Source organism: Armigeres subalbatus, chromosome 3 (genome assembly GCF_024139115.2).
Source record: "Armigeres subalbatus isolate Guangzhou_Male chromosome 3, GZ_Asu_2, whole genome shotgun sequence".
Taxonomy (NCBI): domain Eukaryota; kingdom Metazoa; phylum Arthropoda; class Insecta; order Diptera; family Culicidae; genus Armigeres; species Armigeres subalbatus.
In genome coordinates, this window is record NC_085141.1 from 343,182,270 (window position 1) to 343,200,393 (window position 18,124).

At 41.4% G+C, this 18,124-nt stretch overlaps 1 protein-coding gene across 2 annotated transcripts in view; it reads left to right on the forward strand.

The window, feature by feature from the left end:
- The window catches only part of LOC134225898 (ecdysone receptor), a 917,337-nt gene that overhangs the window by 123,534 nt on the left and 775,679 nt on the right, over positions 1-18,124 (forward strand). The window contains exon 1 of one of the 2 annotated variants that reach the window (XM_062706326.1): positions 12,011-12,556. The exons of the other annotated variant lie outside the window; for it this stretch is intronic. The gene's annotated coding sequence lies outside the window, so the exon portion shown is untranslated. Of the gene's footprint in view, positions 1-12,010; positions 12,557-18,124 lie in introns of those variants that run through there. 2 annotated transcript variants of the gene reach the window in all.

Sequence of the window (18,124 nt, forward strand, 5' to 3'; positions counted from 1 at the left end):
ATAAAATCACTCATATAGCCTTTTGTAGTACATTTATGAACGAATATTACCATTACAATTCATAATTAGTTATCCATCATTTAGCTCCATTGGAAAAAATCAGCAAAATCCCTTCATATTCACTCAAATTACAAAACCATTAAGAAAAAACAAACAACCATGCGTTCACCATCATTTTACATGTAATTGAGTCATTTTAGACCACCATTCGGGCGTTTTGCCCTCGGCCTATTTTTAAAACATTTTTTAATTGCGTTAGAAAGTCATGAAAACCTTATTGTTTTGAATAGGAGATCATTGTGAAATGTAGCTGGGTTTGTAAAATTTGCACCTGTACGTTGAAATGGTTGGGTATTTTTGTTTATATGCGCGAAATCATCGAAAAAACTTAGGGGGTGCATTTTGGATCGTTCTCCCCTACGTATGATATCCAATAGATAGTGATTCAAATTTTGACTTTTTTACTTCCCGATGCTTAAAAGATTGCACTTGCCATTTTAATAATTCTCCTAAATTTTTATCTAATTTGGATGTAATTTTAGTGAGTACGCGCAGATTGAAGTTGGTATAAAATTACTATGAAAATAGTAACTTTTATGGAAAACCGTTCCCCAACGCTTCCAATTAGGGTGTAAAAATGTTAATTATATTTAACTAGTTCATGGGAAACCTCACGAAACGGTTGTTCAAACAAGGGTCGATTTTCACAGTAATTTTCTTTAAAGTAAACTTTAAAGTAAACGTGTGCACAATCAAGTTGCATCCAAATTTGCTAATTATTAAAATGGCAGATGTTATCGCTTAAGCATCGGGAAGCAAAGATGTCAAAACTTGAATCACTCTCTATTGGATGTCATACGTAGGGGATCACTCTAATATCCAACTAATTATGATTTCTGATCCCTGTCCACAGTATGGCTTAAATTTATTATCTTTATATAATCAAAAAGGTTCTAATCTATAGGGAATCTAAAGTTCCTTCCAGGTAAAGGATTTTCAAATAGGCTCCTTTTGTACTATAAAAGAAGATGGGAAATCTTCTAGCAGTGTCGTTTCGAGAAGTTCCCGGCATTGGGAGGTGTCTGGCGCTGTGGGATATCCTTCTAATTGGACATGATTGCTTGCATTATTATGGCAACTTGTATTGTGTAAAACTTGTTATCGTAACTCTGGGTAGGCACCTTCATGTGTTTTATTACTCTCTAGCCCTAGCATTAAACCTTTTTCCGGGCTAGAGCAATGCGTACTTGGCCATATTTTTGATAATTCAAGCATTTATCATATTTAGTCCTTGTTACCAGTAAAAGTTCCTGTATCAAAATATACTCAACATTATCTTGTAGAACTTATCCTGAATTGAGGCTAAGCCATCCCGAGTAGACGAAAATCTATATAATAAAAATGAGTTTAGTTTTCCTTCCTGACGATTAAACTCGCAAAAAAGATTTTTTCCCTAATCGATTCGTTTTGGAATCCGCAAGGTTTGTATATACAAAAAGTTGGTGAATTTAACGGGGAAATGTAATACAGATATTAGAATGTTATTAGATGTAATTAGAATACAATTTTGGGTGAGCTGTTGAGGAAAACAAAACAAACGCACGGACATTGATCTAGAGTGCGGTGCTGCAAATAAGTTCATTGTGACATTTGCAACACCCGGGCAAAGCTGGATATTTTCCACTAGTAGCTTAATAATATCAAATGTTGATAAGATATCTAAATGAGATATGGACATAATTGAGATAAAAGATCAGACGACAATATCAATATTTTGCATTAAAATATCACGAGGAGATCAAGTTATGTTATTTGTAATAAATGAGCAATATCATGTAATGGCACATTGTGGATAAGAACAAACTGCGTGTAGATTTTAGAACTACTTTGAGAGAATTATTTCAGTAACGTGTTTGTCATCAAGATATTCTTGATACCGAATGCACTCAAGTTTAACTAATATTGATAAATAGATATCTTGAGTTACATTCAGGCATAACTATATTTATAAAACTTACCATTGGGTGGTTCAAAAAATCGATTTTGCTCAACAACTCGCATCTATTTCTGTTATACATTCTGAGTGTATACTGAAAATTTAAGCTCATTTGAATTAAAACTGACTTAGCACAAGCCGTTTCTCAAGTTTGTATGCAAATTAGTATGGGAAAATTTCTTTTTTCATTATACTGATTTTGGTGCATCCCCATTAAGGTCACTCCCGACAGAATCCAAGTTTCAAAGTGCTCGCGTTTTCGGGGGCACACCACTCGATACGGAAGCAACGCACAACTGTCATTTTTATTTTTTCACGCATGCTGCGACGCAGCAAATCTGAATCAACAAAAATGACAGTTGTCCGCCGCCTCCGTATCGAGTGGTGTGCCCCCGAAAACGCGAGCACTTTGAAACATGGATTCTGTCAGGAGTGACCTTAAGCGCAAGTTAAAAGAAAACCTTCATAGGTAAAAGGAATACTCAAAAGCTTTCACTCAACGAAAACAGCATGCTGCTGCTGAATGATATAATCTTTGGATGAATTTGCATTTATTTTGGCCAAAATTTGAAAAAGAAATCAACATAATTTTTAAAGATCATAGAAAGTTGCCAAAAAAGGACTCAAAACAAATATAATAACAAAAAAGATTAGTTCGTACCCATAATTGTGTTGTGTGATAAGTAATCTTATTGTCTTGGTTGATCCATATTTTTTGTTTCAAACTTTTAATTTTTATTGTTGAAACCCCAGAGAATTGCACTAGCGGTGATGATGCTTTTCTCAAAACAATCGATGCATAACCTCCGTATCCTCGCCGTGTAACGATTTAAACTGGCATAGATTACTTTTTTACTCTAGCTAAGTATAAACTTTGTAAATATGAAAAATGATTTGTTTATATGTTATTACAGGTTTGGTATATTTCTGAGTGTAGATTAATGCTAGACCAACAAATGAAAGAGGCGAAATAGCCAAAACGTAAACATTGCAGTTTTTCATTTGAATGGATAGAATATGGTGTAAACTGGCTCATAGTAATGACAAAAATAATATTTTCCATCAGTGTAAGTTATTTTGAGATACTTGAAAAAATGGCGTATTTCCATCCTGGTTTTATCCACCATACATGGTTCTTGCGCTATTTATTTATAAACATAGGAATTTACCAAAATTTGCGTATATGAGGAAGTTTTTCTTTATTCTTCATATTGAATCAATATTCATTGCATTTTCACTGGTATTTGCTGTAATAATGAATATTTTGATAAAAAAAAACGAAACAAGGATTTCCTACCTGTTTATTTTTGATTCCTTACTGGAAACCTAGCAGAAGCGCATTTTCGTTAAGAAACCTTAAACATGTACATTGCTAGCTGTTTTGCGCATATTTACATGAACTTATTTGGAAACAGATCTACTTCAATCAGGTAATGTAAAATGAAATATTAGCATCATTACTATAATGCCTTTCAGTGGATTACTATAATGCCTATACCGAGTTGAGGCAAGCTTTACGACCAATAATTTGTGAGACGTTCATTAACAATCAGTCACCCTCAGAAGTGACTCACCATATGCTTTTTATATTAGTTTAATTTGAATTAGTAAAATCGATTGTATAACGATATAAAAACTCAAACGTGCAGCCCAATCGGGTTGTACGCAAAGGTGATGCAGAAGCTGTATGTAATGATTGTACGACAATTCCCCGAAAACCAATTCCCCGAATGCAATTTCCCCGAAAAACAATTCCCCGAATGTAACATTTCCCCGAATGCTTCGCTCTTCTTTTTGTGTGCGGTACATAGCGATGAGTATTCAGTTAGCCAAGTAAGCAAAGGCGTAGGATTGCCAATCCGGAGGGTTTCGAGTTCGATTCACGGTTCAGCCTAGGATGCTTTAGGGTAGGAAACATTTAAGGGTGCTTGAACACAAGTGTATCTATCGTACTGTCACTTTCTTCACTTTCTTCTAATGAATACGTTTGATCGGTATGATGAACGCATCTGCCTGGTTTAAGCAAAAGGAAAAGATAATGTCTTCTTGAAATAAACGCATCTGCCCGGTATGAAGCGAAGGGAGGAGATTATGCATTCTTTAGACGATAGCATCGCCTGGTATTAGGGGAAAGGAAGTGATGATGCCTTCTTCAAATGAACACATTTGTCCGGTTTAAGGCAAAGTGGATATACATACAGTCTCTTCTTTGAATGAATTCGTTTGCATGGAATAAAGTGAATAAATGAAACAATTCTTTGAATGATAGCGTCTGCCCGGTAGAATGCGAATAGAGATGAATGCCTTCTTTAAATGAAATCGTCTATCCGGTATAAGCCGAAAGGAAAAGATAAAAGATTTTTTAGGAAAAAAATTTTCAGTCTGAAATAAGTCAAGGAAAAGAAATAATTCGTTCGCTGACTGAGCGCGCTTGTCATGAATCATAAAAGATTGGTGTGGAGCAATTGTATGTTCCAAAACTAGTGCTATTCTACACCACACTTACCAAAGAAAATACGAATGTGCTGAATGGAACACTCTGAAAAACTGAAAAAAATTCCATCAAAAACCATTCTGAAAAAAGCATAATCTGTCGAATGTCGTACCGTGAAAACTACTGCCAAATGTTATTCCGCGAAAATAAATTCGGCAAAACGTTTTTCGTTTAAATATAACACACTTGATACATATTGCTAAGGAAGGGATCTCACATATTTTTCCTTATTCTAAAAAGGGAAACTACCTTTGCCTTATTTTATTTCTAGCTAACGCCTATTTCTGAAGAAGGGATCACATATACTATTTCCATACTTTGTGAAAATGCCTTCTTCTGAACAATGGATCACATCCCCCATTATCTATTCTGGCCATATACAGCTGATTAAAGATAGAATAATAATATTCATAATTTTGAGTAAACACCCAATTGTAAAGAAAGGACATATTTATTATGAGTGTACAGATGCATTATTTTTAAAGAAGGAATCACATTCACCACTGCCTCATTCCGGGCAAACGCATTATTTTTGTTTCTAGGATTTTTTGGTATTTATTTAGGTGTTTTTTTATTTATATTATAAGGTTCAACATCAATAAATGGTTTTTGGGATACACATTCATTATTACCTTATACTTCTTAACCTTCGGGGACTCGCGCCGTTGCTAAAACCTTCGAAAAAAGCACGCTTCTCGTTCACAACAGAAGCGGGACTGCGTGAGCGGTCCAGGACCAAGCGAATCCCGAACGGTTAAGAATACACAGGACAGGAGTTTGATTTAAAAGATAGAAAAATATTTACCAAAACGATTTCAATCGGAATTGTAGTTCGAGGTTCTATTTTAGAAAATGCTGCCGTTTTTCGGTCAAACTAGTATAAAAGTCACCTTGGTAACACTGTAGGACCAAGAACATCCAATACTATCAAAGGATCTTGAGCTGATAATCTTCAATAAGACACTCTTGAACGTATCTTCGAACGTTGCTCTTCTCGGACGTATACACTCGATTGTGAAAATGTGTTTGCAGGAGATACTATATTTTCGGGGAAATGTTACATTCGGGGTATTGTTACATTCGGGGAAATTGCATTCGGAGAATTGTTACGTTCGGGGAAATTACTTTGGGGAAGGGTCGACTGGCCGAAACCCATTCGACCGAAAGCCATTGGGCGAATACCTCTAGGCCGAACAAACCATTAGGTCGAAGCCCATCTGGCCGAAAGTCATTTGACCGAAAGGGTCATTTGGCCGAACGGGTTGTTTGACCGAAAAAGTCATTTGGTCGAAAGGGTCATTTGGTCGAAAGGGTCATTTGGCCGAAAGGGTCGTTTGGCTGAGAGGGTCATTTGGCAGAAAGGGTCATTAGGCCGAAAGGGTCATTAGTCCGAAATGGTCATTAAGTCGAAAGGGTAATTTGACCGAATGATCATTTGGCCGAAAGGGTCTTTTGGCCGAAAGAATCGTTTGGCCGAAAGGGTCATTCAGCCGAACGGCTCATTTAGCCAAAAGGGATATTTGGACAAAATGGTTATTTGGCTGAAATGGTCATTCGGCCGAAATGGTCATTTGGCCGAAAGGGTTTTTTTTATAGAAGGTAACGGAAATCTGTTATCAGACACCTGGGGAGGCGAACCCAGGTAGTGTGGGGTTGAGGTCACTACTCCCGACCCACTAAAACCAACTCCTTCTTCTCCAGTCACACCCCCGGCCCGCAATTAAGCAATACATCGGGGGTGCGACTATTTGAGCATTGCGCTCTCTCCTTGACGCCTCAGCTCTCCTTAACGTCCCATGCACCACCTGTGCACATCGACACACTGGCACCAAATGTGCCCCAACACTCACCTGCCTGTGCTACGGGAACAACAGCAAGGAAATTGCAGGTACCTTGCAGGAGGCACCTCTTACTGATATCCCACAACACAGACAGTCCTCAATTAGGGTGGTATCCGTCTCCTTCCTGCAACAGGGTGGCACTACCTGTGTGCCAAGCCGGAGGCGACCCTAGGGCAGTGAATCCTTCGAAAGTCTTACCTCGGCTACGAGACAGACCAATCACCTATCAACCCAGGCAGTGGTAACTCAGCACCAGTCAGGAAGTAAAGGTATCTTACAGGAGATACCCCAGTCTGGTTCTCCGCTGTCCAGGTTGAGCTCACTCAATGTAGTGGTTCTCTAGTCCTGCCCAAGGGACCCCTTCTTGTCCACCCACCCAGAGAGGATGTGTACATGGCTGGTACCCTGGTTGCTTAGCACCTTACCATGACAATAATCCCCCCGGCGTGGGCAGACCACTCATTCTACTGCCGAAGCAGTCCGCTCACTTCCCTGTTAAGCAGGGACCCTTACTGCGGGTGTGTGGGTACCACCCACTGCCACCCTACTGCCTACCCGGGTAGAGGTGAATAACAAACAAATATCATAATAATAACAAATTTTGCTATGATATCAGATTTAGTTATTCTTATGTTATTCATAAATAACATAAAATAGCATCCCAACAACAAGTTTTGTTATAATAGTAAAATTAGTTATTTATATGTTATTGTAAGAAAGAGCACAACAACAAATAAAGAACACATTTTGCAATCATAGCAAAGTTTTTTATTCATTTATCATTTGCATTTTCAACATATCAATAATAACTGATTTTGATATTTTCTTTTCTTCAAATATTTTGCTATTGGTTTGTTATTATAGTAGCAAAATAAGTTATTTATGAGTTATTTGCTAGAGCAATCTCAGTTATTATTTTTGCTATTTTAACAACTATATCAAACAAACTAATATCAGATTTTGCTATTCAGTTATTCATATATTAATAGTAAAATTTGATATTATTTTGCTGTTCTCTTCTACCCGGGTAAGCAGCCACTCGATCAACCATCCTTACCGTGTGAGATTTACTTGTGTGCTCACCCTTACATTCGAGAACTCACTCCGTGAGGATATTACCCCCGTTCTCCTTTGCACTTGCACCATTTGTGCACCACTTGGGAGTGTGCGGCCACCCACTTGCCGCCGAAGCAGCCCTCACTCTGTGGAACTTCCACAGGCTCCGTTAATTACCTGGCTAATTATTTCCCCCCCCCCAGGTCATTCATTTTCGGGATTCGGGGTTAGGGGCTTGTGTGCTTTAAGCGGCACACGGTCGCTTGATAGGGTCTGCTTTCGGATACTTGTGGTTTTTGGGAGGGAATTAACAGAGCCCCCTGTTAACCCCACCATCTCCTAGGCAGAACCCCCTGACTCGCAGACAGTTGGGGAGGGGTCGTCAAGCCCTTGGATATAGTCCCTGCTGCCCCCAGGCAAAAAGGGTCTGTTGACGTCGAAATGAAAACTCATGGCCAGGAATAAATACAATTTATAAAAATAGTTCTTGAACTCTATCTACATTTTATTTACAAATTTACATTTTATAAATGTACACAATTCTACACCTTTACCCATCCCAATCCATGTTTAAAAAGTACTAGGAACGAGAGAGGTTCGCCTATGCGAATGGACCGTACTGTCCGGCAGTCAATTATAGTACTGCTGTTGTTTCCACTGCTACCAGGACTGTTGTTTGTGAGAAAAGGTTGGTGGGAAGAGGGACACAATCAGTGATGAACTTATAGAAACAAAAAAAATCACTTTAATAAAGAATAAAAAAAAGAGGGACACAATGTCTCTGCAGACGATCGGTCAGAAGTAGGCATCTAATCATTCTGCCTCATATATCCTTAATTGTTGTTATATATGAAGAATACACCAATCAACATCAACACCAATTGCAAGAGAGTTCGTGGGGCAGTACCAGGCGGGATTTATGGGTGAACGCTCTACCACAGACCAGGTGTTCGCCATACGTCAGGTATTACAGAAATGCCGCGAATACAACGTGCCCACACATCATCTATTTATCGACTTCAAAGCCGCATATGATACAATCGATCGGGACCAGCTATGGCAGCTAATGCACGAAAACGGATTTCCGGATAAACTGATACGGTTGATCAAGGCGACGATGGATCGGGTGATGTGCGTAGTTCGAGTTTCAGGGGCATTCTCGAGTCCCTTCGAAACGCGTAGAGGGTTACGGCAAGGTGATGGTCTTTCGTGTCTGCTATTCAACATCACTTTGGAGGGAGTAATACGAAGAGCAGGGACCACACGAGTGGTACGATTTTCACGAAGTCCGTCCAGTTATTTGGTTTCGCCGACGACATTGATATCATGGCACGTAACTTTGAGAGGATGGAGGAAGCCTACATCAGACTGAAAAGCGAAGCTAAACGGATTGGACTAGTCATCAATACGTCGAAGACGAAGTACATGATAGGAAGAGGCTCAAGAGAGGTCAATGTAAGCCACCCACCACGAGTTTCTATCGGTGGTGACGAAATCGAGGTGATTGAAGAATTCGTGTACTTGGGCTCACTGGTGACCGCCGATAACGATACCAGCAGAGAAATTCAGAGGCGCATAGGTGCTGGAAATCGTACGTACTTTGGACTCCGTAAGACGCTCCGATCGAATAGAGTTCGCAGCCGTACCAAACTGACTATCTACAAAACGCTTATAAGACCGGTAGTTCTCTACGGACACGAGACCTGGACGATGCTCCAAGGACCAAGGCGCACTGGGAGTTTTTGAAAGGAAAGTGTTGCGTACCATCTATGGTGGGGTGCAGATGGCGGACGGTACGTGGAGGAGGCGAATGAACCACGAGTTGCATCAGCTGTTGGGAGAACCATCCATCGTTCACACCGCGAAAATCGGAAGACTGTGGTGGGCCGGGCACGTAGCCAAAATGTCGGACAGTAATCCGGTGAAAATGGTTCTCGACAACGATCCAACGGGAACAAGAAGGCGAGGTGCACAGCGGGCAAGGTGGATCGATCAGGTGGAGGACGATTTGCGGAACCTCCGCAGACTGCGTGGTTGGCGAAGTGCAGCCATGGACCGAGCTGAATGGAGAAGACTTTTATGTGCAGCACAGGCCACTCCGGCCTTAGTCTGATAATCTTCTATATACATAAAAATGAATTTCTGTCTGTCTGACCCTTATGGACTCGGAAACTACTGAACCGATTGGCGAGAAAATTTGTATGCAGAGGTTTTTGGGGCCGGGGAAGGTTCTTAAGATGGTCCCAGACCCCTCCCACCTTTGGAAAGGGGGGCTCCCGTACAAATTAATCACCAATTTCTTCATAACTCGAGAGCTAATCAGAGAATAAATCAATTTTAGGCGAAACGAAGTTCGTCGGGCCTGCTAGTAAATAAATAAAATATGAAGAATACAGTGGAGAAGTAATAAAATTTCACTTCGAACTATGAGCTATATCGGGATTCCAGTGTGACCAAACGGTGGTTTACGTTTGGCGTGAACAGGGTCATTTAGCCGAAATGGTCATTTGGCGGAAAGGGTCGTTTGGCCGAAAGGGTAATTTGACCGAATAGGTAATTTGAAAAGTGAGAAATTAGGAGTGAGAAAATAGACGTCTCAATTCTCATTCCCCTTTTCTGAGACGTCTCACAACTCACTCGCACCTTTCACTACTCACAGTGAGAAGTGAGAAGTGAGATGTTTCACTCCTCATTTCTCATTTTTTACAGTGAGAAATGAGAAATGATGAGTGCTGTCTCTCTTCTCACTTCTAATTTCTCACTTCTCACTGTGAAAAGTGAGTAGTGCGAGGTGGGTAGTGAGACGTCTGACTGTCACTATTCACTTCACGCTTCTCACTTTTTACAGAAAAATTGAGAAATGAGGGATGAGAATTGAGTCGTCTCTCTTCTCACTTCTAATTTCTCACTTTTCAAATGACCTATTCGGCCAAATGATCTTTTCGGCCAAATGCCCCTTTCGGTCAAACGTCCCTTCCCCCTTTAGTACAATGATATTTTACTCTTGTGCTCGACACTCGATTATACTATGTAGAAGCTTAGCAAAGTAAAATAAGTCTATGTTCATAATAAATCCAACCGAAACAGCTCCAAATTATTTATCATTTATATTAAGCTATTCCTTCAACTTCAGGGTTTTACCGAACAATTCTTAAATCTCACAAGTGGACAATCCCTTGAACACAGAGAAATTTGCAAAAAGAACTGTCTTTAAAATGTCTAGATTCGATACATGTATACGATACGTTGCATCTGGCGATAGAATGAGTGCTTATTTGAACTGGTTCTGCTTTTTTATCATTTATTAATTTTGAAAACCCACAATATCATTCGTTTAAAGTCGATTTAACAAGTTCTGTTTGTCAACTGCACTAAAACGAGGTCTAAAACTTCGACATCAGTGGTATGAAACATCCGTTTTAAATTCGTAATAAAAACGACTTGTCACACTTTTACTGATATTTCCTGCCAGTTAGTATAACTATCATAAGTTAGTTAAATCCATCAGGTTTTGTCGTCAAAGTGTTGATCTGTGGCCCATAGTGCATAGATTCTTCCGGGAGTACTGTCCAGTCGGCCAACAGTTGAAATCGAAAGAAGAAAAAAAAACCAACGACGATCAGCAAAATAGAAGCTCGATTTCGTTTGCCATGCTGTTTGATACAACGAATACGTTTATTGCACAGTATAGGTGTCAAAGAGAATCACTAAAAAACAAGGAAAAAAGCTGTTGGTGATTGTTGGTGGAGCACACCAATTTCAAGCAAGCGCGAGTGCAGAAAGCATAATGGGCTGCGGATCACGTGAACGTGTGTGTAATCAGTCCTACCCAGCAGAGGTGGGTGTTTGTGTTGAATGATCTACTCGGTGGCGGTGGCGACGCGATGGTAGAAGGCAATGTCTGTTATTGTTTATCCGATGTATGTACATATGTAACAGCATCTGAAATGAGCATCCCATCCATTCATTCATCGATGATGGACATATGCTAGGAAAACGTAGCCGGGAGGGTGTTGAACGGGGAAACGAACATCGGCGAAGTTGGGGAGAATGGAAAAATTCTAGAATAGCGGATCTCTGGTAGCGTGGATCAACATAGCTACCATACTGGGAGCTTGCGGCCGGCGCGGCAAAACGGTGTGTATCGAAAGCAGCGTAATCATTTTTAAGGCGGGTATTCTGGGTTATTGATGAAACGCAAGAAACCGTTTGATTTTTTTTATACGACGCGAGTTGCTTTAGACTTCATCAGTTTTTATTTATTTGTCAATCAAGTGGAAGCTGTTTGGTGGATGTGTAATAAAACTTTTATCATCCTGGCCATTTGGTTTTAGTGCATTAATGTTTACCTTTGGGTGCGAAAATAATTCAATTTTAGAAATATGCGCTACTATTTTCCTTATGTTTATTCCATTACCGTGAGTAATCGTTCAAAAATCAATTTTCTCCTTTTCTCTCTCAAAATCTCGTTATTGCAGTAGAAAACACTTTCACAACATCTCTCCCCCAATAAATAAATGTCCATAATCAACAATTCTGATTATTGTAAATTGTCTCTTTACAGGTAACCCACTATAAAACAATTGGCGAACATCACCAACTTCCCATGTAACAACTGCTGCAGTGACGTGAAAGTGTTCGTTTCACCGACCTACACTGCCAGCATTGGACACGCCGAATTCCTTCGTTCATTGCAAGTGTAGATATCAACTCGCGTCTAACAAAACGCCAAGAAGAGTTTTCCACATAATCTATGTTTGTATCTTAAATTGTGTAATGGAGTGTTCCATGGTTGTTATTTTTTTTCTATCCAACTGGGCTAGCCAAAAAAAGCGAAAAAGTCTAGCTGAAAACGAGGCGCGGTGGAAGAGCGCCGGGTGGCTGATCTAGGCGAAGGAGCTAAAGTAAATAATAGTGAGACGTGGTGTGGAAAAGTGCGTGAAGAAAAGCGTTTCAAGTGCCCAACCGGAGAAGCAAACCAAAGAGCAGCTGAAACACTCTCGTTTGCGGTGGGGAAGAAGTGAAAACGGAGCTCAAAAGAGCAACGCAACATAGAGAGAAAAGTAATTAAAAAACAGTTAGATTACGCTAGCTGGTTAGCTCCCGATGGAAGCATTCAACGATAAGTAGAACTCGAACGTCGACGGAGAAGCAGAATCACTAGTGAAGGTAAAGAGCCTCTAAATTGCTTAAATTGAATTGTTTGAAATAACTCGAGTATGAACGATGGCGGGTAAACGATTCATGCTGACTCATTATGTATTTTTCTTTGGACGCAGTTTGTCCTATAGGACTCCAAAATGAAAACAGCTGCTAAGAATCAAGTTTTCGGATAGCTAATTTTATATCTTTTTTATATGCTCTTCTAAGAATTTGCTATTTTATTGTTGATGATGTATTAGCCTTTTGTCGGTCTTCAACTTAGATCACATCAATAAATAATCCCTGTCCCAAAAAAAGAGTCTTAGACCTTTAACGAAAATCAATAATTTCATGGATGCATTTCGATATATTTGTACAAAAATGTTTCATAACAATTGAGTATGATGACAAAGAAACATGTCGAATAGCCTCTGAGTGTTTAGTTCCTCATTTACCTCATATGTTTGCCTCAAAATCAGAAAGATCAAAATAAATTTGTTTGCCATGGTCAAAACGAAACTAGGAATAACGAATGTCTCATTCTTTCTATGGTACCGGCACAACAGAAACCGGAAAATGTGCGATCCACTCACCGGTTTGCGTTGGATTTCGTCAAATGTAATAAATTTCGATGTTGATGAGTGCCGCCGCACCGCCGGTAGACCACCTGAATTAGCATAAACCACTTGTGTCGCTACTTCCATCATGTTTCCATTGCCTTCATTCGTCAACACTATTTCAAATCAGCACGACAACAGAGGCGCTACCCTCACAACCACTAATTGACCAACCTCAAAAAATGAATGAATTGAGGTGACACACATTTATGCTGCGAACCTCACCTGCAATCTCCGATTCTGTGCGACACTTTTCCACAAAAGCGAGGACCGGCATCGACGAACAGAGAAATCTTCTGTTCTTTTCTGTTAGGTTCTAACGTCGAACACTTGCTAAATTTTGCAGGCGTTCATTACACCGCGATTTCCGAGAACTCCGCTCGAGAAAGTTGTTCTCCGCAAACGGTCAAACACTTTGTTGCAAATTGAAATTCTAGTTCTGCCGTCCATGTCGCGCTCGCTAAGCATTAGCTACTTGCGCGTAGGCAACTCGCGAGACAGCGCACGTTGAATTCCTAGCCTTGTGGTAGCGACGTCGTCGCGTCGTTGTCACCGCTGTTGGTGTGACTGGAATACGCTAGAATCTGCTAAAAGTGAGTTCGCTGGTCGGACGAAGACAGAGCGGTGGCAGGAGATGCGGACGTTCTTCATGTACACACATTGTGGGCAGGAATATTAATTAGCACCGGGTTGAACTGCCTGCTCCTCTCGTCCCGCCGGAGTCAGCGTCTTCGCGTTGAATGTTTCGTTTCCGTTTGTCCACGACCTGCGCGCGTTTGGTAGCTGGCATACATAATGGGATTGAATATTGGAGATGTGAACTTTGGCGGACAAAGGCTGGTGAGAGTGAGAGTCGCCTTGGAATAATGCAATGATTACAATGGATGCACAATGTGCATGGCTTCAAAGTGTGAAGTGTTGTTAGTGAAAAAAGATGAAAATAAACTTCATTTTTTCATGTTCATGTCAATAAGCACCATAAGTGCTTAGGATATGGAGCAAGAGGCATTACTGAAAAGATTTACAAAAAAATAGGAGAACTTCAGAACCAGACGAGAATCATTCTAAACCGTATCCCTCGCAAACACATCAAGAGAATCACTTATTTGTAAAGATAAATATGAAGTTTTAGAGAATTTTAGAAATCATTAAAAGGACTTCGATGTAAATCGTTTCAATAAATTCCTGGAAAGATTTTGATACCGTTCTAATGCAATCATTTGAAATATTTCGAAGAAAATCTAAAAAACAATTAAAACCTTTTGCTTCAGGGGCAGGATTGCGATGTAATTTCGATGAAATCCGAGACGGAATTCCAATGAAATTTGAGACATGATTCTGATGAAATCTTAGAAATAATTCTGATGAAATCCGAGATAGATGGATAGATGAACCAGAGATTCCATCGGAAACCTGTTACGGATTCCATCCTGTTCCGGATTCCATCGGAATCCTATTCCGGATTCCATCGGAATCCTATTCCGGATTCCATCGGAATCCTGTTCCGGATTCCATCGGAATCCTATTCCGGATTCCATCGGAATCCTTAATCGGATTGCATCGGAATTCTGTTCCGAATTGCATCGCAATTCTGTTCCGAATTGCATCGAATCCTGTTCTGGATTCCATTGGAATGCTGCTCTGGATTCCATGGGAATCCTGCTCTGGATTCCATCGGAATCCTGTTCCGGATTCCATTGGAATCCTGTTCCGGATTCCATCGGAATCCTGTTCCGGATTCCATCGGAATCCTGTTCCGGATTCCATCGGAATCCTGTTCCGGATTCCATCGGAATCCTGTTCCGGATTCCATCGGATTCCTGTTCCGGATTCCATCGGAATCCTGTTCCGGATTCCATCGGAATCCTGTTCCGGATTCCATCGGAATTCTGATCCGGATTCCATCGGAATCCTGATCCGGATTCCATCGGAATTCTGATCCGGATTCCATCGGATTCCTGTTCCGGATTCCATCGGAATCGTGTTCTGGATTCCATCGGAATCCTGTTCTGGATTCCATCGGAATCGTGTTCTGGATTCCATCGAAATCCTGTTCTGGATTCCATCGAAATCCTGTTCTGGATTCCATCGGAATGCTGTTCCGGATTCCATCGGAATCCTGTTCCGGATTCCAGCGGAATCCTGTTCCGGATTCCATCGGAATGCTGTTCTGGATTCCAGCGGAATCCTGTTCCGCATTCCATCGGAATCCTGTTCCACATTCCATCGGAATCCTGTTTCGGATTCCATCGGAACCCTGTTCCGGATTCCATCGGAATCCTATTCCGGATTCCATCGGAATCCTATTCCGGATTCCATCGGAATCCTATTCCGGATTCCATCGTAATCCTATTCCATCGGAATCCTGTTCCAGATTCCATAGAAATTCTATTCCGGATTCCATCGGAATCCTAGTCTGGATTCCATCGGAATCCTTTTCCGGATTCCATCGGAATCCTTTTTCGGATTTCATCGGAATCTATTTCCGGATTCCATCGGAATCCTATTCCGGATTCCATCGGAATCCTATTCCGGATTCCATCGGAATCCTATTCCGGATTCCATCGGAATCCTATTCCGGATTCCATCGGAATCCTATTCCGGATTCCATCGGAATCCTATTCCGAATTCCATCGGAATCCTATTCCGGATTCCATCGGAATCCTATTCCGAATTCCATCGGAATCCTATTCCGGATTCCATCGGAATCCTATTCCGGATTCCATCGGAATCCTATTCCGGATTCCATCGGAATCCTATTCCGGATTCCATCGGAATCCTATTCCGGATTCCATCGGAATCCTATTCCGGATTCCATCGGAATCCTATTCCATCGGAATTCTGTTCCGGATTCCATCGGAATCCTGTTCCGGATACCATCGGAATCCTGTTCCGGGTTCCATCGGAATCGTGTTCTGGATTCCATCGGAATCCTGTTCCGGATTCCATCGGAATCGTGTTCCGGATTCCATCGGAATCCTGTTCCGGATTCCATCGGAATCCTGTTCCGGATTCCATCGGAATCCTGTTCCGGATTCCATCGGAATCCTGTTCTGGATTCCATCGGAATCCTGTTCTGGATTCCATCGGAATCCTTTTCCGGATTCCATCGGAATCCTGTTCCGGATTCCATCGGAATCCTGTTTCGGATTCCATCGGAATCCTGTTCCGGATTCCATCGGCATCCTGTTCCTGATTCCATCGGAATCCAGTTCCGGATTCCATCGGAATCCTGTTCTGGATTCGGAATCCTGAATTCCGGATTCGGAATCCTGTTCCGGAATCCTGTTCTGGATTCCATTGGAATCCTGTTCCGGATTCCATCGGAATCCTGTGTCAGATTCAATCGGAATCCTGTTCCGGATTCCATCGGAATACTGTTCCGGATTCCATCGGAATCCTATTCCGGATTCCATCGGAATCTTATTTCGGATTCAAGCGGTATCCTATTCCAGATTCCATCGGTATACTATTCCGGATTCCATTGGAATCCTATTCCGGATTCCGTCGGAATCCTGTTCCTGATTCCGTCGGAATCCTGTTCATGATTCCATCGGAATTCTGTTCCTTATTCCATCGGCATCCTGTTCCTGATTCCATCAGAATCCTGTTCCGGATTCCATCGGAATCCTGTTCCGGATTCCATCGGAATCCTGTTCTGGATTCCATCGGAATCCTGTTCCGGATTGCATCGGAATCCTGTTCCGGATTCGGAATGCTGAATTCCGGATTCGGAATCCTGTTCCGGAATCCTGTTCTGGATTCCATCGGAATCCTGTTCCGGATTCCATCAGAATCCTGTTCCGGATTTCATCGCAATCCTATTCCGGATTCCATCGAAATCCCGTTTTAGATTCAATCAGAATCCTGTTCCGGATTCCATCGTAATCCTATTCCGGATTCCATCTATCGGAATCCTATTCCAGTTTCCAACGGAATCCTATTCCGGATTCCATCGGAATCCTATTCCGGATTCCATCGGAATCCTATTTCGGATTCCATCAGAATCCTATTCCGGATTCCATCAGAATTCTATTCCGGATTCCATCGGAATCCTGTTCCGGATTCCATCGGAATCCTGTTCTAGATACCTTTGCCGTTCTGTTCCGGATTCCATCGGCTCCCTTGTTCGGATTCTGGACCAAATTGAATCGAAACTATTAATCGGATTCATTCGGAATCCTGTTCTATATTCCATTGTTCTGGATTCCATCGGAATCCTGCTCCGGATTCCATCGGAATCCTGCTCCGGATTCCATCGGAATCCTGTTCCGGATTCCATCAGAATTTCTATTCTGAATTCCATCGGAATTTCTATTCTGAATTCCATTGGAATCCTATTCCGGATTTCATCGGAATCCTATTCCGGATTCTATCGGAATCCTATTCCGGATTCTATCGGAATCCTATTACGGATTCCATCGGTATCCTGTTCCGGATTCCATCGGAATCCTGTTCCAGATTCCATCGGAATCCTATTCCGGATTCCATCGGAATCCTATTCCGGATTCCATCGGAATCCTATTCCGGATTCCATCGGAATCCTATTCCGGATTCCATCGGAATCCTATTCCGGATTCCATCGGAATCCTATTCCGGATTCCATCGGAATCCTATTCCGGATTCCATCAGAATCCTATTCCGAATTCCATCGGAATCCTATTCCGGATTCCATCGGAATCCTATTCCGAATTCCATCGGAATCCTATTCCGAATTCCATCGGAATCCTATTCCGGATTCCATCGGAATCCTATTCCGAATTCCATCGGAATCCTATTCCGGATTCCATCGGAATCCTATTCCGGATTCCATCGGAATCCTATTCCGGATTCCATCGGAATCCTATTCCGGATTCCATCGGAATCCTATTCCGGATTCCATCGGAATCCTATTCCGGATTCCATCGGAATCCTATTCCGGATTCCATCGGAATCCTATTCCGGATTCCATCGGAATCCTATTCCGGATTCCATCGGA